At 40.1% G+C, this 16,072-nt stretch overlaps 1 protein-coding gene across 11 annotated transcripts in view; it reads left to right on the forward strand.

Annotated features, from left to right (window-relative positions):
• Positions 1 to 16,072, forward strand: part of SPIDR (scaffold protein involved in DNA repair) — a 367,405-nt gene that overhangs the window by 223,446 nt on the left and 127,887 nt on the right. The window contains exon 1 of one of the 11 annotated variants that reach the window (XM_061171854.1): positions 5,006 to 5,202. The exons of the other annotated variants lie outside the window; for them this stretch is intronic. The gene's annotated coding sequence lies outside the window, so the exon portion shown is untranslated. Of the gene's footprint in view, positions 1 to 5,005; positions 5,203 to 16,072 lie in introns of those variants that run through there. 11 annotated transcript variants of the gene reach the window in all.

A 16,072-nucleotide genomic window follows, 5' to 3' on the forward strand; every position in this document is an offset into this window, starting at 1 on the left:
GAGTTCAAAGGGGTAACAACACTTCACCTATAGAGAAGTAAGGATAAGAATTGCATCAGACTCCTTAGAAATTATGCAAGCAGGAAGAGGGTATAGTGAATTGTTTAAAGTATTGAAAGGAAAAAACACCAATTTCAAATCCTAATCTAACAAAAGTATCCTTCAAAAATAAGAAAAACATAAACACTAACTCAGAGAAGCAAAATCTTAGGGAATTTGTTTACATTAGAGCTGCCTTGCCAGAAATGTTAGAAGAAATTCTTCAGAAAGAAGGAAAATTATATAGGTCAGATACTAGGATCTACATAAAGAAAGTAAGAGCATTAGAGAAGGAATAAAGGTTCAATAAAATATATTTCGTATTCTTAATTCATCTAACCGTTAACAGTTTGTTCAAAACAATAACAGAAAACACGTATTCGGTGATTTTAGCTTGTACGTAAGTGAAATGAATGACAGCAATGCTATAAAGGACAGGAGGGTGGAACTGGAAATACTTCGTTATAGGGTATGTGCACCACCCATAAACCAATACCGTGTTATTTGAAAGTAGATTGAATGAGTTGGAAATGTATATTGCAGACTCCAGGGTAACCACTGAAGTTTAAGAAGGAAGTATAATTAATATGCTAAAAGAAGAGAAAAATGAAATACCCAATTAAAAGCACAGAAGGCCGAAAGAGTGTAGGCAATAATAGAAACAAAGAACAAGAGCAGCAAATAGAAAACATAACAACTATGGTAGATATTGATCCTATACAGTAGTCACTTTAAACATCAATGGTCTGGGACTTCCCTGGCGGTCCAGTGGTTAAGACTTTGCCTTCCAATGCAGGGGGTGCGGGTTCGATCTCTGGTCGGGGAGCTAAGATCCCACATGCCTCACAGCCAAAACACCAAAATGTACAACAGAAGCAATGTTGTAACAAATTCAATAAAGACTTTAAAAAAAAAGGTCCACATTAAAAAAAAAAAAATCTAAAACCAAACAAAACAAATCAATGGTCTGAATTCACCAGTTAAAAGACAGAGACTGACAGAGTGGGAAAAAAATAAGATATAAGTATATGTTGTCTATAAGAAACCCACTTTAAATATAAAGACAGATTTAAAGTAAAAGGATGGCACTGTTGGTGGGAATGTAAATTGGTACAGCCACTATGGAAGCAGCATGGAGGCTCCTCAAAAAATTAAAGATAGAAATACCATGCGATCCAGCAATCGTACTTCTGAAGAAAACAAAAACATTAATTTGAAAAGGTATGTGCACCCCAGTGTTCATTGCAGCATTATTTACAAAAGCTAAGACATGGAAGCAACATAAGTGTCCATCAATGGATGAATGGATAAAGAAGACGGGTTTGTGTGGGAGTGTGTGTGTGTGTGTGTTCTGCACAAAATGGAATACTATTCAGCCATGAGAAAAAGAGGAAATCCTGCCATTTGTGAATACACGGGTGGACCTTTCAGACACTATGCTAAATCAAGTCAGACAAAGCGAGATAAATACCATACGATTTCACTTATATATGGAATTTAAAAAGAACAACAACAAAACAAGCTCATAGAACAGATTGGTGGTTACCAGAGGCAGGAGGTGGGAATGGGAGAAAAGGATGGGGAGGGTTAAAATGTACAGACTTCCAGTTATAAAGTAAATGAGTCCTGGAGGTGTAATGTTCGGCATGGTGGCTACAGTTAATAACACTCTGCACATTTGAAAATTGCTACAAGAGTAGATCATAAAGTTCTTGTCACAAGAAAAAGAATTCTGTAACTATGTATGGTGACCAATGTTAACTAGACTGATTGTGGTGATGATTTTGCAGTGTATATAAATAGCTAATCATGTCACACACCTGAAACTAACATAATGTTATATGTCAATTATACCTCAATTTTCAAAAAAGTAAATGGATACAAAGAGCTAACACTTTTGAGTAGCTATGTTAATTTCAGACAAAACAGATTTCAAATTGAGGAAAATTATCAGAGATAAAGAGGAGCATCACGTAATTATAAAGAGATCAATTCTGCAAGAAGACATAACACTTCCTAAAAATCAAAATGTGTAAGGCAAAAACTGATGGAACTGCAAGGGGGAAGAGAGGAATTCGTTGTTACAGAGTTGCTGCAACTTAAATACCTGAGTGATACTGAAGAGAAAGCTCCAGGACCTTTGATGGGAGGGAGCATGGGCCAGTGACGGAGTGAGAGAAGGCCTGTGTTTCCAATGGGCAGTTCTGAAAGCAGCTTGAGGGATGAGCTAGAGGTGGGCAGAGACCAATTGGGAAGGCTGTTGTGTGGGATGCCTTGGGGCTGGTATTTAAAGTTGGCAGTACCCCATCAGGGTTGTTTGGATGAGGAAGAGGAAGGGGTCTAAGACGATTCCCAGATTCTGCGTGGACATCGTGTTGGTGGGACTGTTAAGCAAGATAGGAAATACTGAGGCCAGAGAAGACTTCTCATTCCATTTTGACAGGTTCATTTGAAATCCACGTGGTCTAGTCAATTGTTAGTTAGAGTCGAATGCACATGAAGTATCCACACTGGAGATGCAGATCAGCAGGTCGGGCCGGAGCTGAGGGGCACGTGGCTGTGGCAGTTATGTGGAGTGAGGCTTGTGGGGAAACGTGCAGAGAGGGGAGGGAGAGGAAGGAATGAAGGACCTTCAGAGGTGCCAGAGCAGGCGATGGCCGTCCAGCAGCCACGGGAAAGAAAATGGTCAACAGAGAGAGGAAATAAGGAAGTACCCCTTTAGTTAGGGGTCATTGTGACTGGAGGTGTTTCAGTGGATGCCTTGGGGGAAACTGTACTATTGAAGGTTGAGGCAAACAATTATTCTTTCAAGGAGCTTGGCTAAGAAGAGACCTAAGAAGTGGATGGTGGCTAGCAGAAATCACAGTAAAAAAAAGACTTTTTTCTTTCCTTTAACTGGGAGAACCGTGGACGTTTTTCCCCTGGAGGCAAGAAAACTGGATAGGAAGGGATTGAAGATAGAGAAGAGGCAGAGTTAAGAGAGAAGGTTGGAGACAGAGCCGCATTGAGGGGTTTAGTCTTGGACAAGTGTACCGTCTCTTTTCCAAGTCAGGAGGAGGGGGGATAGGAGGGGTGTACTTTCTGAGAACAGATGCTGTATTTTACTGATCTTTGTATCTCCATCAGCTATGACAGTGCTTGGAACACGATTGGCGTAAAAGTAATGTTTGCTTAATGAATGGGTGGATTGGTTGGGTCTGGAGTTTGTAAGTGTTGGAATTTCAAACCAAGCTTCATCCCCCTGAGATTGTGTGCAGTGCTTTTGCTAAGAGAAAGGGCTTGGGGTTGTGGGGTGAGAAGCTTGAGGGAAACAGTAAAGCCCAATAGAGCCTGTGGGGGATTTGCAAAGGGAGCTGACAAGACATAAAAGGAGGTAATTTTGCTATATTGTCTCACTGTGTAACTTTTCTCTAGCACAGTCCAGATGTAAGGACAGAAACAGTAACAAAGGTGAGGGCTGGGTGGGGGACTTTGCAGGGAGGAGCAGGGGCTGAGGACATCCAACAGAAGTGACTGTCAGAGTCCAGGCAAAGTGAGGAGAGGGTGGCACCAGAAGCAGGCGCTCTGGGGTGGGTGAGCGGCCTCGAGGGTTCTGAGAGTGGGGGCGGGCCTGCAGAGGCGAGGCTCTAGCGCCGAGGCGCGGGTGCTTTGACAGCAGGCTTTTAGATGGTCGTGTGCCTGGCAGTACTTGAGAATGAAAGACTGGATCAGGTGTAAGAATAAAGGTGGGACTACTGGGCATATACCCTGAGAAAACCATAGTTCAAAAAGAGTCATGTACCATGGTGTTCACTGCAGCTCTGTTTACAATAGCCAGGACATGGAAGCAACCCAGGTGTCCATCGACAGACGAATGGATAAAGAAGATGTGGCACATATATACAATGGAATATTACTCAGCCATAAAAAGGAACGAAACTCAGTTATTTGTAGTGAGGTGGATGGACCTAGAGTCTGTCATACAGAGTGAAGTAAGTCAGAAAGAGACAAACAAATACCGTATGCTAACACATATATATGGAATCTAAAAAAAAAAAAAAGGTTATGCAGAACCTAGGGGCGGGACAGGAATAAAGACACAGATGTAGAGAATGGACTTGAGGACACGGGGAGGGGGAAGGGTAAGCTGGGACGAAGTGAGAGAGTGGCATGGACTTATATATACTTCCAAATGTAAAATAGCTAGCTAGTGGGAAGCAGCCACATAACACAGGGAGATCAGCTTGGTGCTTTGTGACCACCTAGAGGGGTGGGATAGGGACAGTGGGAGGGAGATGCAAGAGGGAGGAGATATGGGGATATATGTATATGTACAGCTGATTCACTTTGTTATACAGCAGAAACTAACACAACATTGTTAAGCAACTATACTCCAATAAAGATGTTAAAAAAAAATAAAGAATAAAGGTGGGAAAGTGATTGCAAGGCTGGAAACAGACCTGACCCCAGAGAAGATTGTGAAGTCCTTCCTCACCTCCCTCCGCCACGCTGTGTGGTATCTCACCCCACTTCACCCCTGTCACAGGACAAAGGGTCCGATAGTTGTTGAACTTGTCGATTGATTGAAGAAACTATGTACACTGAGGCATTACCTCCACTGTATAGTCACCTTTTATAACCGCTAATTATGAAATGAGTAATTATGAAATGCAAGAGCCATGTTCTGGCTGAACTCCCTGCTTTTTAAAAAATGGATTTCTACAAGTCTTAAGGGTCAAGGTGCGAGGAGTTCATGGCAGCTCTTTGGAGATCATTCTGATTCCTGCCCTGCAGTCCAGTGGAGTGGGGTTTGGTATTTTAACAGGCAGTAAGGGCCTTTGCTTTCCTCCTAAAGAATCCCTTTTTCCCAAGGGAAGCTGTCTGTTGGTGGTTTGATTGTTTATTCTCAGACCTTGAGCCCAGTTAGGACTGTCTGCCAGCAGCTGCATTTTCCCTCCAGGGTGGGGACCCTGTCCTTGCTAGTGCCCTAGACCAACTTCCTCCTTACCCTAATCCAGCTTCTAAAGGAAGCAGTTAAAAATTCTGTAGGCCTAAGAGAGAGACTGAGAGGGAGAGGAACGCCCGTGTTTTAGGGCCGAGGTAAGAGTCGAGTCAGAAGAATTGTGCGGAATGCGGTGCTGCACACTGACTGCTTCACTCCCCCGGCTCAGCGCTTGACAGCAGGTAAATAGATCCCGGGAACTTGTTTGGCTCACTGAATGCGGGACTGTGCTGTGCTGAGATAAGGTTTGAATTTTAAACACTTCTATGAATAATATCATAAAAAGGTCATAAGGATAGCTTACGACCACAATTTTCTAATGAAACAGAGCCAGTGAAATTGTTCTCTAGGTTTCTCCTTTGAGAAAGCCAGGCTTCAGCAGAGGGGAAAGTAAATGTTGGCGTTACCCAAAAACCATTGTGCTGACTTTTTGTAGTCAAATAGGGAAAAGAAAACAGAGGAGTTATTTAAATTTATTTAAAATTTTTTTTTTTTTAAAGTATTCTTAATTAGTATTTCTTACTACAGGATGATTTTTTTGAAAGCTCGCATTCCCAGAAAATGTGTTCAAACACTGTCACGCTTGTGAAGCTACAGGGAAGTCTTCTGAGCCTCTGTTAGGCCCCAGCTCTCTCTGCCCCTGCAGCCGGGCGGGCGTCTGCTGCTTCTCACGGCTGAGGCCTGCCGCTGCCGCCTCCTCGGCATCAGGGCCTTCAGAACCAGAGCACCACTCCCAAGACACACCTCTCACCTGCACGGCTTACAGCCACACCTGGACCACTTGCCACAGTCTATGGCAAGTTTCTTCTGGCCTGTCTTTCCCCTCAGGGTCCCTAGAAAGTAGGTACCTTCAAGTCAGGAACCATCTTCGGAAACTTTGTGTCTGGGAAACAGTAGGTATTCATGAAGTAGTTATTAGGTGAATTAATGGGTAATGGAAATTAATTCTGATGAAATTAAATTGACACTTAACGTTTAAATTAATGCTTTTGAAAGAAAACAATGCAAGCCTATCTTTGTACCGAACTGCATGAATGATCTCATTTAATCTTCACAGTGACCCTGTGAGTTAGAAACGGGCGCTACCCCCTTCTAGGACGAGAACAGCTTGCTGAAGCTGGTGCTGCCAGTAGGAGGCGACCTGGGGTCCTGTCACCGTGCTGGTTTCGAAACAATTGTCAAGTATAATAAGCAGGAGAATTTTTTATAATACCATACTTAAAGTGATTTTTCTTTATGTTAATGTAAGCAACATTCAGAATTAGATGTTTGGCAGTTCTTGAACATTTCAGTAAAAGCTCTGAAATGCAGCAATTTTATCTTATTTTTTCACAATAATTAAAATTATTAGAAGAAAATGTGTTTATGCATATATGTACAGATGCACATGCGTCACATACATACATCTGATCTTAACTGACAGGAGCCCGTGCATATTGTAGAAACCCCTCTCAAATCAATTACACTCACGTGTTATATTGGTACAAAGAGCCCTCTTTATCAAATGCAGGGCTAGAAAGATCTCAACAAGAAACTGAAGCAGTTTTCTTAATTTCTTTAGGAAGAAGATTTCTGTAAGCTTACCATGACTGTCATTTTCTAATGATCAAGGCTATTACAGAGGAATTACGGGGTGGAGTGGGTGGGGTCTCAGATGAGAGTGCGGGTGAGTGCAGACAAGGGGAGGCTCGGGAGACCTCCTGTGAGTGAGAGGAGGGCCGAGTGGTTGGAGGTGAGCAGGGTCCGGGGTTGGGGAAGGCTCACCTTTCCCTTGGAATGCGCAGGGCTGTTCTCATTTTCACACAGTGGGCAGCGGCATTTTTTGAAATGTAAATCAGATCATGTCTCTCCCCTGCTTAAAAACCTGGAGGCCTGGAGCTGATGAGAGAAGCACAGGGCAGAGATTTTCAAAGTTGCCTGTGTAAAGGTAGTAACTGAAGACTTGCCGGGGGAAGGAGATTGGGAGAGAAAAAGGTTTTGTGGAGACAGCACTTCTGCCTTACCAACAGTGACTTTTGTATGAGAACCTGGATTGCTATCCTTTGTTTTATTCTTATATTTTTTGTACCTTCTTTTAAAAATTTATTTTTAATTAAACCTTCTGTATTTTGCGATCATTGTAGATTCAGAAGCCTTCGTAAGAAGTAATACAGAGAAATTCAGTTTCCCCTAAGGGTAACATCTTGCCAAACTACAGTACAGTATAAACCAAGGCTATTGTTATTGATGCAGTCAAGATGTGGGACAGCTCCAGGACCCTCCCGTTTCTTTTAGGGCCATACCCGCTTTCCTTTTACCCCAGTCCCCTCCTTAACCACTGGCAATTGCTAATCTGTTTTCCATTCTTACTATTTCTCATTTCAACAACATTATATAAATTGAATCATATTTCACTCACATGATTCTCCAGAGGTGCATCCAAGTTGTTGCCTGTGTCGGTATTTCCTTCCTTTTTGCTGCTGAGGGGTCTTCCCTTGTGAGAGTGCACCAGAATTGTTTATCCACCTGTTGAGGGTATCTGGCTCTTGTGAATAAAGCTGTTGTGAACATTGGTATACCAGTTTTTGTGTAAACATATGCATTCATCTCTCTGGGGTGAATACCAGAGTGTAATTATGGGATCTTATAAGTACTTATATGTTTAGTTTTTTTAATAAACTGAAAACTTTTTCAGACTGGCTGGACCATTGTACATTCCCACCAGCAATGCGTGAGTGGTCCCGTTTCTCCACATCCTCCCCAGTGTATCATGTTATCACTGTTTTTATTTTAGCCATGTGCATAGTGATAGCTAATGTGGTTTAAATGTGCATTTCACTAATGACACTGAACATCTTTTGATGTGCTTGTTTGCCTCTTGGTGAAATGTATTCGTATCTTTTGCCCGTGTTCCAATTGGAATGTTTTCTATTTACTGTTAAGATTTGAGGCTTCATCATATAGTCTAGGACTGCAAATCCTTAATCTCAGTTTCTAGTTTATCTTTTCAGCCTCTTAACACGGTCTTTCACAGAACAAAAATTTTTTATCTTAATGAAGTCCAAATTACCAGTTTTCCCTTTTCTGAATTGTGCTTTTCATGTCAAGTTTAACAAGTTTTTGCCTAGCCCTAGATTCCAAATATTTTCTCCTATGTTGTTTTATATTTAATTCAATGATATATTTGGAGTTATTTTTTATATAAGGTATGACACTTATAGTGGAGGTTATTTTTTTGCCTATGGATGTCTGATTACTTCAGAACCAGTTGTTGAAAGGCTATCTTTTCTCCATTGAATTATTTTTGCACCATTGTCAAAAATAACTTGAACATATGTGTGTGGATCTATTCCTGGTTTCTCTATTCTGTTCACTGAGCTGTGTGTATGTCCCTCTGCCAGTACCATACAATCTTGACTATAGAAGCTCTATAATGTCTTGAAATCAGGTAGATTAGTTGTTAGCACTGCATTTTCCTTTTTCAAAACTACTTCAGCTGTTCTAGATGAACATTGCCTTTCCACATAACTTTTAGAATAATTTTTGTCTGTTCTTTGAAAAACCTTGCCGTGATTTCAATAGGATTTATGTTAAACACGTATATCAATTTGGGAAGAGTTGACATCATTACTATATGAAGTCTTTTAATCAGTGAACATAGTATGTCTCTGCATTTGTTTAATACTTCTTTGATTTCTTTCATCAGCATTTTGTAGCTTCAGCATGTAAGTCTTATACATGCTTTGTTAGATTTACACTGAAATATTTCTCTTTTTTTAGCAATTGTAAATAGTATTATATTTTTTAATTTTAGTGTTATTGCTAGTACATAGAAATACAATTAATTTTTGTATGTTGATTTTGTGTCCTACAGTATTGCTGAACTCATTTATTAGTCCTAGAATTTTTTTGTAAAATCCTTGGGAATTTATACATAGGCAGTCATGTCATCTGCAAGTAGGAACAGTTTGTCTTCCTTTATGATCTGTATGCCTTTTTTTCCTTTCCTTCCCTTATTGCACTGGCTACAACCACTAGTACTATGTTGAAAAAGAGCAGTAAGAGCATACATCCTTGCTTGTTCCTAATCTTAAGGGAAAACTTTTAGTTTTTCCCCATTAAGTATAATGTTACCTATAGTTTTTTTGTTGATGCTCTTTATCAAGTTGAGGAAGTTTCCCTTTATTTCTACTTTTCTGAGACTTTTTATCATGAATGAGTGTTGAATCTTATTAGATGGTTTTTCTGTATTGATTTATATGATCATGTGATTTTTCTTCTTTAGCATTTAATGCAGTAAATTATACTGATTGATTTTCAAGTATTGAACCAGCTTTGTGTCCCTGGAGTAACCTCTGCTTGGTCATGGGATGTATGTATTTGTGTGTGTGTGGTGTGTGTGTTTGTGTGTGTGTGTGTGTGTAAATTTTTTGTTACATATTGCTGAATTCTATTTGCTATTAATTTGTTAAGAATTTTTACAGCTGTATTTATAAAGCATATTGGTCTGTAGTTTTCTTTTGTGTGTGTGTGCTGTGTTTGTTTTGTTTGTAGTATCAGGGTGATTCTAGCTTCATGAAATGATTGAGAAGTGTTCCCTCTTCTCTTTTCTGAAAGATCATGTAGAATAGATGTTAATTTGTCTTCATACATTTGGTAGAATTCTCCAGTGAAACTGTCCAGATTTAGAGAGGTATTTTGGGGAGTTTTAAAATTACATTTTCAATTTTCTTACTAGTTATAGGTCTATTCAAATAATTATTTCATATTGTCTGAGTTGTAGTAGTTTGTGTTTTCTCAAGGAATTGGTTCATCTCATTGAATCTGTCACATTTATGTGTGTAGAGTTGTGTGTAGTGTTCCCTTCCTCTCCTTTTGATGTCTGCTGAGTTGTGTGCAGTCCCCTATTTCATTTCTGATACTGGTAAGTTGTGTCTCCTCTGTTTGTCAGTTTTGCCTAAGGGTTTATTAACTTTATTGATTTTGTCCATGAACCAGTTCTTTGTTTTATTGATTTTCTCTTTTTAAAAAATTTCAACGTCATTGATTTCTATTCTTATCTTGATTACTTCCTTTCCTCTGCTTGCTTGGGTTTATTTCGCTCTTCTTTTTGTAAGTCATTGAGGAGGGAGTTTTGATTATTGATTTGAAACTTTACTCATGTATGCATTTAATGCTATAAAATTCCCTCTCAGCACTGCTTTAGCTGCATCTCACCAATTTTGTTGTGTAGTATTTTCATTTTTATTCAGTAGAGTGTATTTTTCGGTCTCCCTTGAGACTTCCTGTTTAACTCATGGAGTTTTTAGAAGTATGTTATTTAGTTTCCAAATGTTTGGAGATTTTCCTGTTATTTTTCTATTATTAATTAGAAGACGGAAGAAGTAGCTTTTGCCTTAAATTAAAATCCAGTAATCAATATGATAAAGGACAGATGCATGACACATGAAGTATACAGATTAAATAAAATTGATAATTAAGTATATATTGCTTAGATCTGCTGTGCACATTAACACAAAGAGGGGAAGAATGTAGCTTAAAACATCAACTTTTTACATTATTCTGTTTAACAAAAATGATAAAAAGACTGACTAAAATTATTTTAAGAAACCCACGCCATCCTGTGTATTGAAATATCCATTGCCCAGGTTAAATTTCAAATGCATGCATCCCATAATTTTGATCATTCAGAAATACCAGGCTCCTATCTTCCAGCCCTTGGTTTAGAAACGTTAGATGGTCATGATCTGATCTAGGGAACTTATAAGTAAACTAGTGGTATAAGTAGTTCCCTTTTTATTATCTTTTCTCTCTGCTTTGCTTTGACGTTCTCCCACTCTGTGCTTGGGATCATTATTTTATTGTCCTGAAGCACAGATTTCAGAAGACATTGTATATACACTCTTAAGGAACAAAACTAGAAAATGAATCCAGCCATAGCACTCCATTACGTAAAATAACCATTCCGGGATAAGAAAGACTTGCTGAAGGAATTGAGAAAAATTCATCCCAACATGTATCCGTTGATGCCTACTATGTGCCTAGCACTTAGTGCGTTCCAAATGAGGTGAAAAAAATAGAAGGTGTCATTCCAGTCCCTCACATCACTAAAATCTCATTGGGGGCGCATCCTACAGAAGGAACTGGGGAGGTAGGTGCTGGCCTATAGTGATGTGGTCTAGTAGTTGGTCCATGAACAGTTTAGTAACACGTTAAGAATGTTTTTTTTAATTTTGTACCCCTGGCAGCTAGAGTATAATAGGGCTCAGATCCTGTCCTATACACACTGCGTTTGCATGGAGGTGACAATGGCTGGGATTGGGGGTCAGTGCGTGTGCACTCTTTGGACTGTATGTGGTCCCGTGAAGGGAGACCTTTGGTTTTCTATATATAGCCTGTCTCCTCTCAGTGGACAGTGAGGCATTCTCGAGGGGTTGGGTGTCAAGGCACTCTGTGTATGTGAGTTTTTACCACATTTGGTGAAAGTCACAGTAGTGTGGAGAGAACATGACCCCGTCACTTAGAGCAAAGCAGTCAGGCACAGTTCTCATCTATCAAGTAAGAACATAACAGCGCCCTCTCCACCTTGATAGGGTTGTTATGAGAACCAATAGAGGAATAGAAGCAAAAATCTTAGACAAGCAGAGATGGCTCAGCATGTTGATGAGTTTCACGTGACCACATCCTAAAGCTCCCTGAAGGCCCCACCCGCTCCTGCTGCATTGTGTGTTGTCAGCCAGGGACGGCTTTTGTCTCTGCTAGGCCAGAGGGGACAGCTAATGAAAACAAACCCCTAGGCCTAGTGACCTCAACTGTGATCTGGGGGCAGGCTGACATCAGATGGGTTCCGAGGGAGCTGCGTGTGTGTGTGTGTGTGTGTGTGTGTGTGTGTGTGTGTGTGTCTGAGTCTGGTTCATTCTGCATGATGCTTGTCCCACATGGATTCCCAGCCTGCCTCCACCACTCTGCCCCCACTGGCCTTTGTCCTGGGGAGATACTGGGTATAATCTCGTGCTCTAACTGCAGGATGAGCAGCCTCCCAAGCCAGAACTGTCATCTGGGACCTAGATATTTGGGCTGAAAAATCCTGGCTTTTGTTTTCTGGAACACATGCATGTTACATAGCATATCTGGCCTTCGCATTACTTGAAGCATGAAGTCCTCTGGTTAGACATAAACAAATAATGTCCACACTACATGTTGTAATTTAAACCTGTAGGTGAGTGTTTGGGACTAGAAATCACAGGTGGTAGGAATAAAGCTTATTAATTTTAAGTTAGAGTGTTTGCATGTCCCCGACTTTGCTACCTGTTAGTCTCTCAAGCCAGAGTACACACCCTAAAATATGAATGGGTTGTTTCCCAAAAGTTCCTTTCTTAGAACTTGGACTGCATTTGCCCAGAGAACAGTAATAGAAATCATGGCTCCATTCCCAGGCCAGCTCCCAAAAGTCTATTTCACCCTAATGCATTCTAACATTTTACTGATGATGGAACTTGAGCTCCCCTTACCCACATTTATAACATTATTTCTCTGAGAAAAAGAACTTTGAATCCAAATTCAGACACTATGGACATAAGTCCATGGGAGTGGGGAGAAAAAGAGGGGAAGGAGAGAATCTGGTATCTGAAGGCTGGCATGTCTTAGTAAATTGGAGAAACATTTCTGAACACTGAGACAGGTCTTTCATGCCTTCTCTGAGAGGACACCTGTCCAGGCCAGCACTGCTTCTCTGTTCTGAGCTGGTAACAAAAGGGCGGTCTCAGGGAGATGGCAAATGGGAAGTGGTGAGGAATAATATCTAAATATTGTCTAAATAATGGCAGATCTGTACATTTGTTTGGTTATTTCCTAAACTGGAGGCAGCTGAGAAACTGGTTGTACAATCTTTGATGTATATGTTTCTCATTTTTAAAGCATGTTGACTGCATCATTGTCACCATATTAATTTGTAAATAATGGAAGGCGGAACAAACATTGGCTTACTAACACTTCCATGTAGCCTGGACACCACACTACATGACTGTCTTTCAGATTCTTAATTTAGCTTGCTGGCCAGCATTGTGTATAGGTACACTTGTTTGAAGATATGAACCTTTGGTGTATTCCTAGAGACACCTAAGGTCTCTTTAGATATGTACCAAACTTTCGAATTCTTTAATTGGTTTAAAGAAGCCAGTTTTATACTTTACTTTGATGCTTCTGTTGCTGGGTTGGTACATTTCTAATGCTCTTAAAAACAGAGGTCTTTAACTTTGACACAAATATTCATATCATGCAAATGTAAAAATGATATTTTGAGCCTTTACGTAGCTCCAATTGAACACAAAATATTTTTCCCCCAAAGAGGAAAAGTTCCACAATGTCTTAATTCCAGTAAGATACTAGTAAATAATGAGCAAATTAGGGCTACACTCAGAACTTGTGGATGATTGTTGTCTTTTCAAACCCAGTTCTGGATAAGTACAAGCTCTGCTGTTTTTAAACCTAAAGAAGGGTTTGAATTCCACATTAACCTTGTAACAAGCCAGTGAAGTATGCACTGGTGTATCTTTGTGCAGTATCTGACCCATATCTATAGATTTTAGTATCCTTTGTGGTTGCTGGTGATGTGGTTTGTTTTAGGCTTTGAGGAATGTTTGCTCTTGTTTATTTCTCTAGTCTGGCACTAGTTTACTCTGGAGTGTTCCTTTAAACAATTAGCTGTATAACGTAAAAGGAAAATAAAAGCAGTTTGGGCGTAAAGAGGTGAAATAAGTCACCTGTATGAATAGTGGACATTTTAAAATTATACAGTTTTTTGGAATAATAACAATTCAGTACTTAAAAATGTGTTGCATTTAACTACCTATACCTATATTCTAGTGTGCCATCTGACTAAAACTGCATATTATTTTTTTAAATCAATTTTACTCTACCTGGATGTGACTGTCTGACTTAACTTGGCTGTATGCATTCCATTGGAAACAGTTGTTTTGCACAGCCCAGTTGACCTGAGCCCATTCTTCTTCCTGAGCTTTGGGACCCCATGAGCCATCATCTGGTCGTCCGGCGCCTCTGCTTCCCCATCTATAAAATGTCTGTGGTGGCATAAAGAAACAATTATGTGTTCTTCTAAGGCAGGGTGATCTGACAACTGGTGAGATTTTCTATCTTCTACGCAGTGGTAGTTGAGAAGACAGGGGTCACAGTACGGGTTGACACAGAAGCATCCCCTGTGCTTGTTTGGAGGGGGTTTAAAGATGAAGCTGGGCGGCAGCAGTATATAGTGTTGCATTCATGGGACCTTGTTGCTCCCTTTGTGAAGAAATGAAGTGAAGTAAAATACGAACGAAGTCTTCATAGCAAAAACTATATGGTAGCATCTTATATCTTCCATCTGGGACCCAAATCCAAGTTTTCTCTTTCAGATCAGGTTGACTTTACCAAACACAGAAACTGGTTCTTGATTTTATGTAGCCAACTTCTGAAGAATAACATTTAATATAATGTTATTTGTTTAAAAGTGAAATGCTTATTCCCTCTGGGGAAAATAGACACAGATATAACTCTCGAAGTGGTAAAATTTCCTTGCTTATGTTGATAGGCCACACCTGATAAAATTGCAGACGATCTTATCAAAAGTGGTCATTCTTGTTGAGTGCACTAAAGAGCATTTCACAATTTCTCCTGGTATTAACACTCTTTCTTGGACTCTGACGTGCATATGTCAGTGTGAAACTGGACATTTGTTCAACTCTCCTGGTAGGAACTGTTGCTCTTTTACCTTGTTGGGTATTGTTGCAATCTTGACTGTCATTTCCAAATCGATCTTTTCACACTTAGTACTGGTGAGCCAAGGGGAAGACCTCTCCACTGGTTGTGCAGATTCTTGGGGCCCAGCGTCTTTTCTAGAAGTCTTCAAGTTAGCCACTCAGAGTTCCGTTTCTGTGTCTTTAGGGGCCAGGCAACCACGCTTATTCTTTTTTTCTCATCCAACTTGCAGCTCTTGTTGCATTTAGCAGTTCGCTTGGGATTCTCTCTTCCCTGAAAAGCCTTCCAATTTCAGCCAAGGAGTTCACACTATATAGGCATTTTGCCAAAAATCTGGGTTTGCTCAGGGACAAATGTTCAAGAAGCCCAGTGTAATTGCTTTTACATATTCCACCAGAATTACAGAATTACACAGAATATTCATATGCCTGTCTGCCTATTAATGATTTTTTTCTTCTTTCTACTTTTCTGATTTTCCCAAGTTATCTGTACGGACCGTTTATGATTTTCATAATCAGATAAAATGACTTTTTTTCTTCCTGCTCTCCTGTCCTCCCTTTATGTGTGTCTTGGGGTAATCTATCCATTCTTAAGTCTACAGTAGCTCCACATTTTTCCACTTGAAGAGTTAGTATTTGTATGTGTTTTCTTCTAAAGAAATAAGCATTTCACTTTAAATAGTCACTCTGGACTCTGCTGTAAAATGAAACAGCCAATTCTTTTGCGTCCGGAGGGTGTCCTTTCTAGGTCTTGTGTTAGATCCACTTAAGGCAGAGTCAGTTCAGACCTAGCTTCTATTCCTGGCTTTGTAACCTTGGTATATCAACCTGTCTCCACCCCCGTTTCCTCACCTTTAAGTTTGTGACCCTAACAGCACCTCCTTTATAAGGTGAAGCGTGCAGAGTGCCTGGCGCGGTGCCAGCTGGGCTGCATAAAACCTTCGCACTCGGCGGCTTGAACCGTTCATGTGCTCAGGTCCCCCTTGAGGTGGCCCCAGGCGGCACGATCGGGGCCTGTGAAGTGTTGGTGTACCTGCATGGCTGCGTATCAGATATAAGTGTTTCTCAGTTCCAGTGTGGTGTTTGTTTTGTAGTTTCCACTTGGAGCGTCCAAGCAGAATTACTGTCTCACATCTCGACCTGAGTCCCTACTTTTATCTTTTAACTTTTATACTAGCTTTAAAAAAGTGATTTTTCTACCACTCTGTTTAATTTGGTATCTTAGATATATATAGAAAAATGATTTTCATAACTTTAAATATTGAAAAAGTTACCTAATTATCCCACTATTATATTAAAACTATTTAGATTTTTTTCATTT

The sequence above is a fragment of the Eubalaena glacialis genome, chromosome 17, assembly GCF_028564815.1.
Source record: "Eubalaena glacialis isolate mEubGla1 chromosome 17, mEubGla1.1.hap2.+ XY, whole genome shotgun sequence".
NCBI lineage: Eukaryota > Metazoa > Chordata > Mammalia > Artiodactyla > Balaenidae > Eubalaena > Eubalaena glacialis.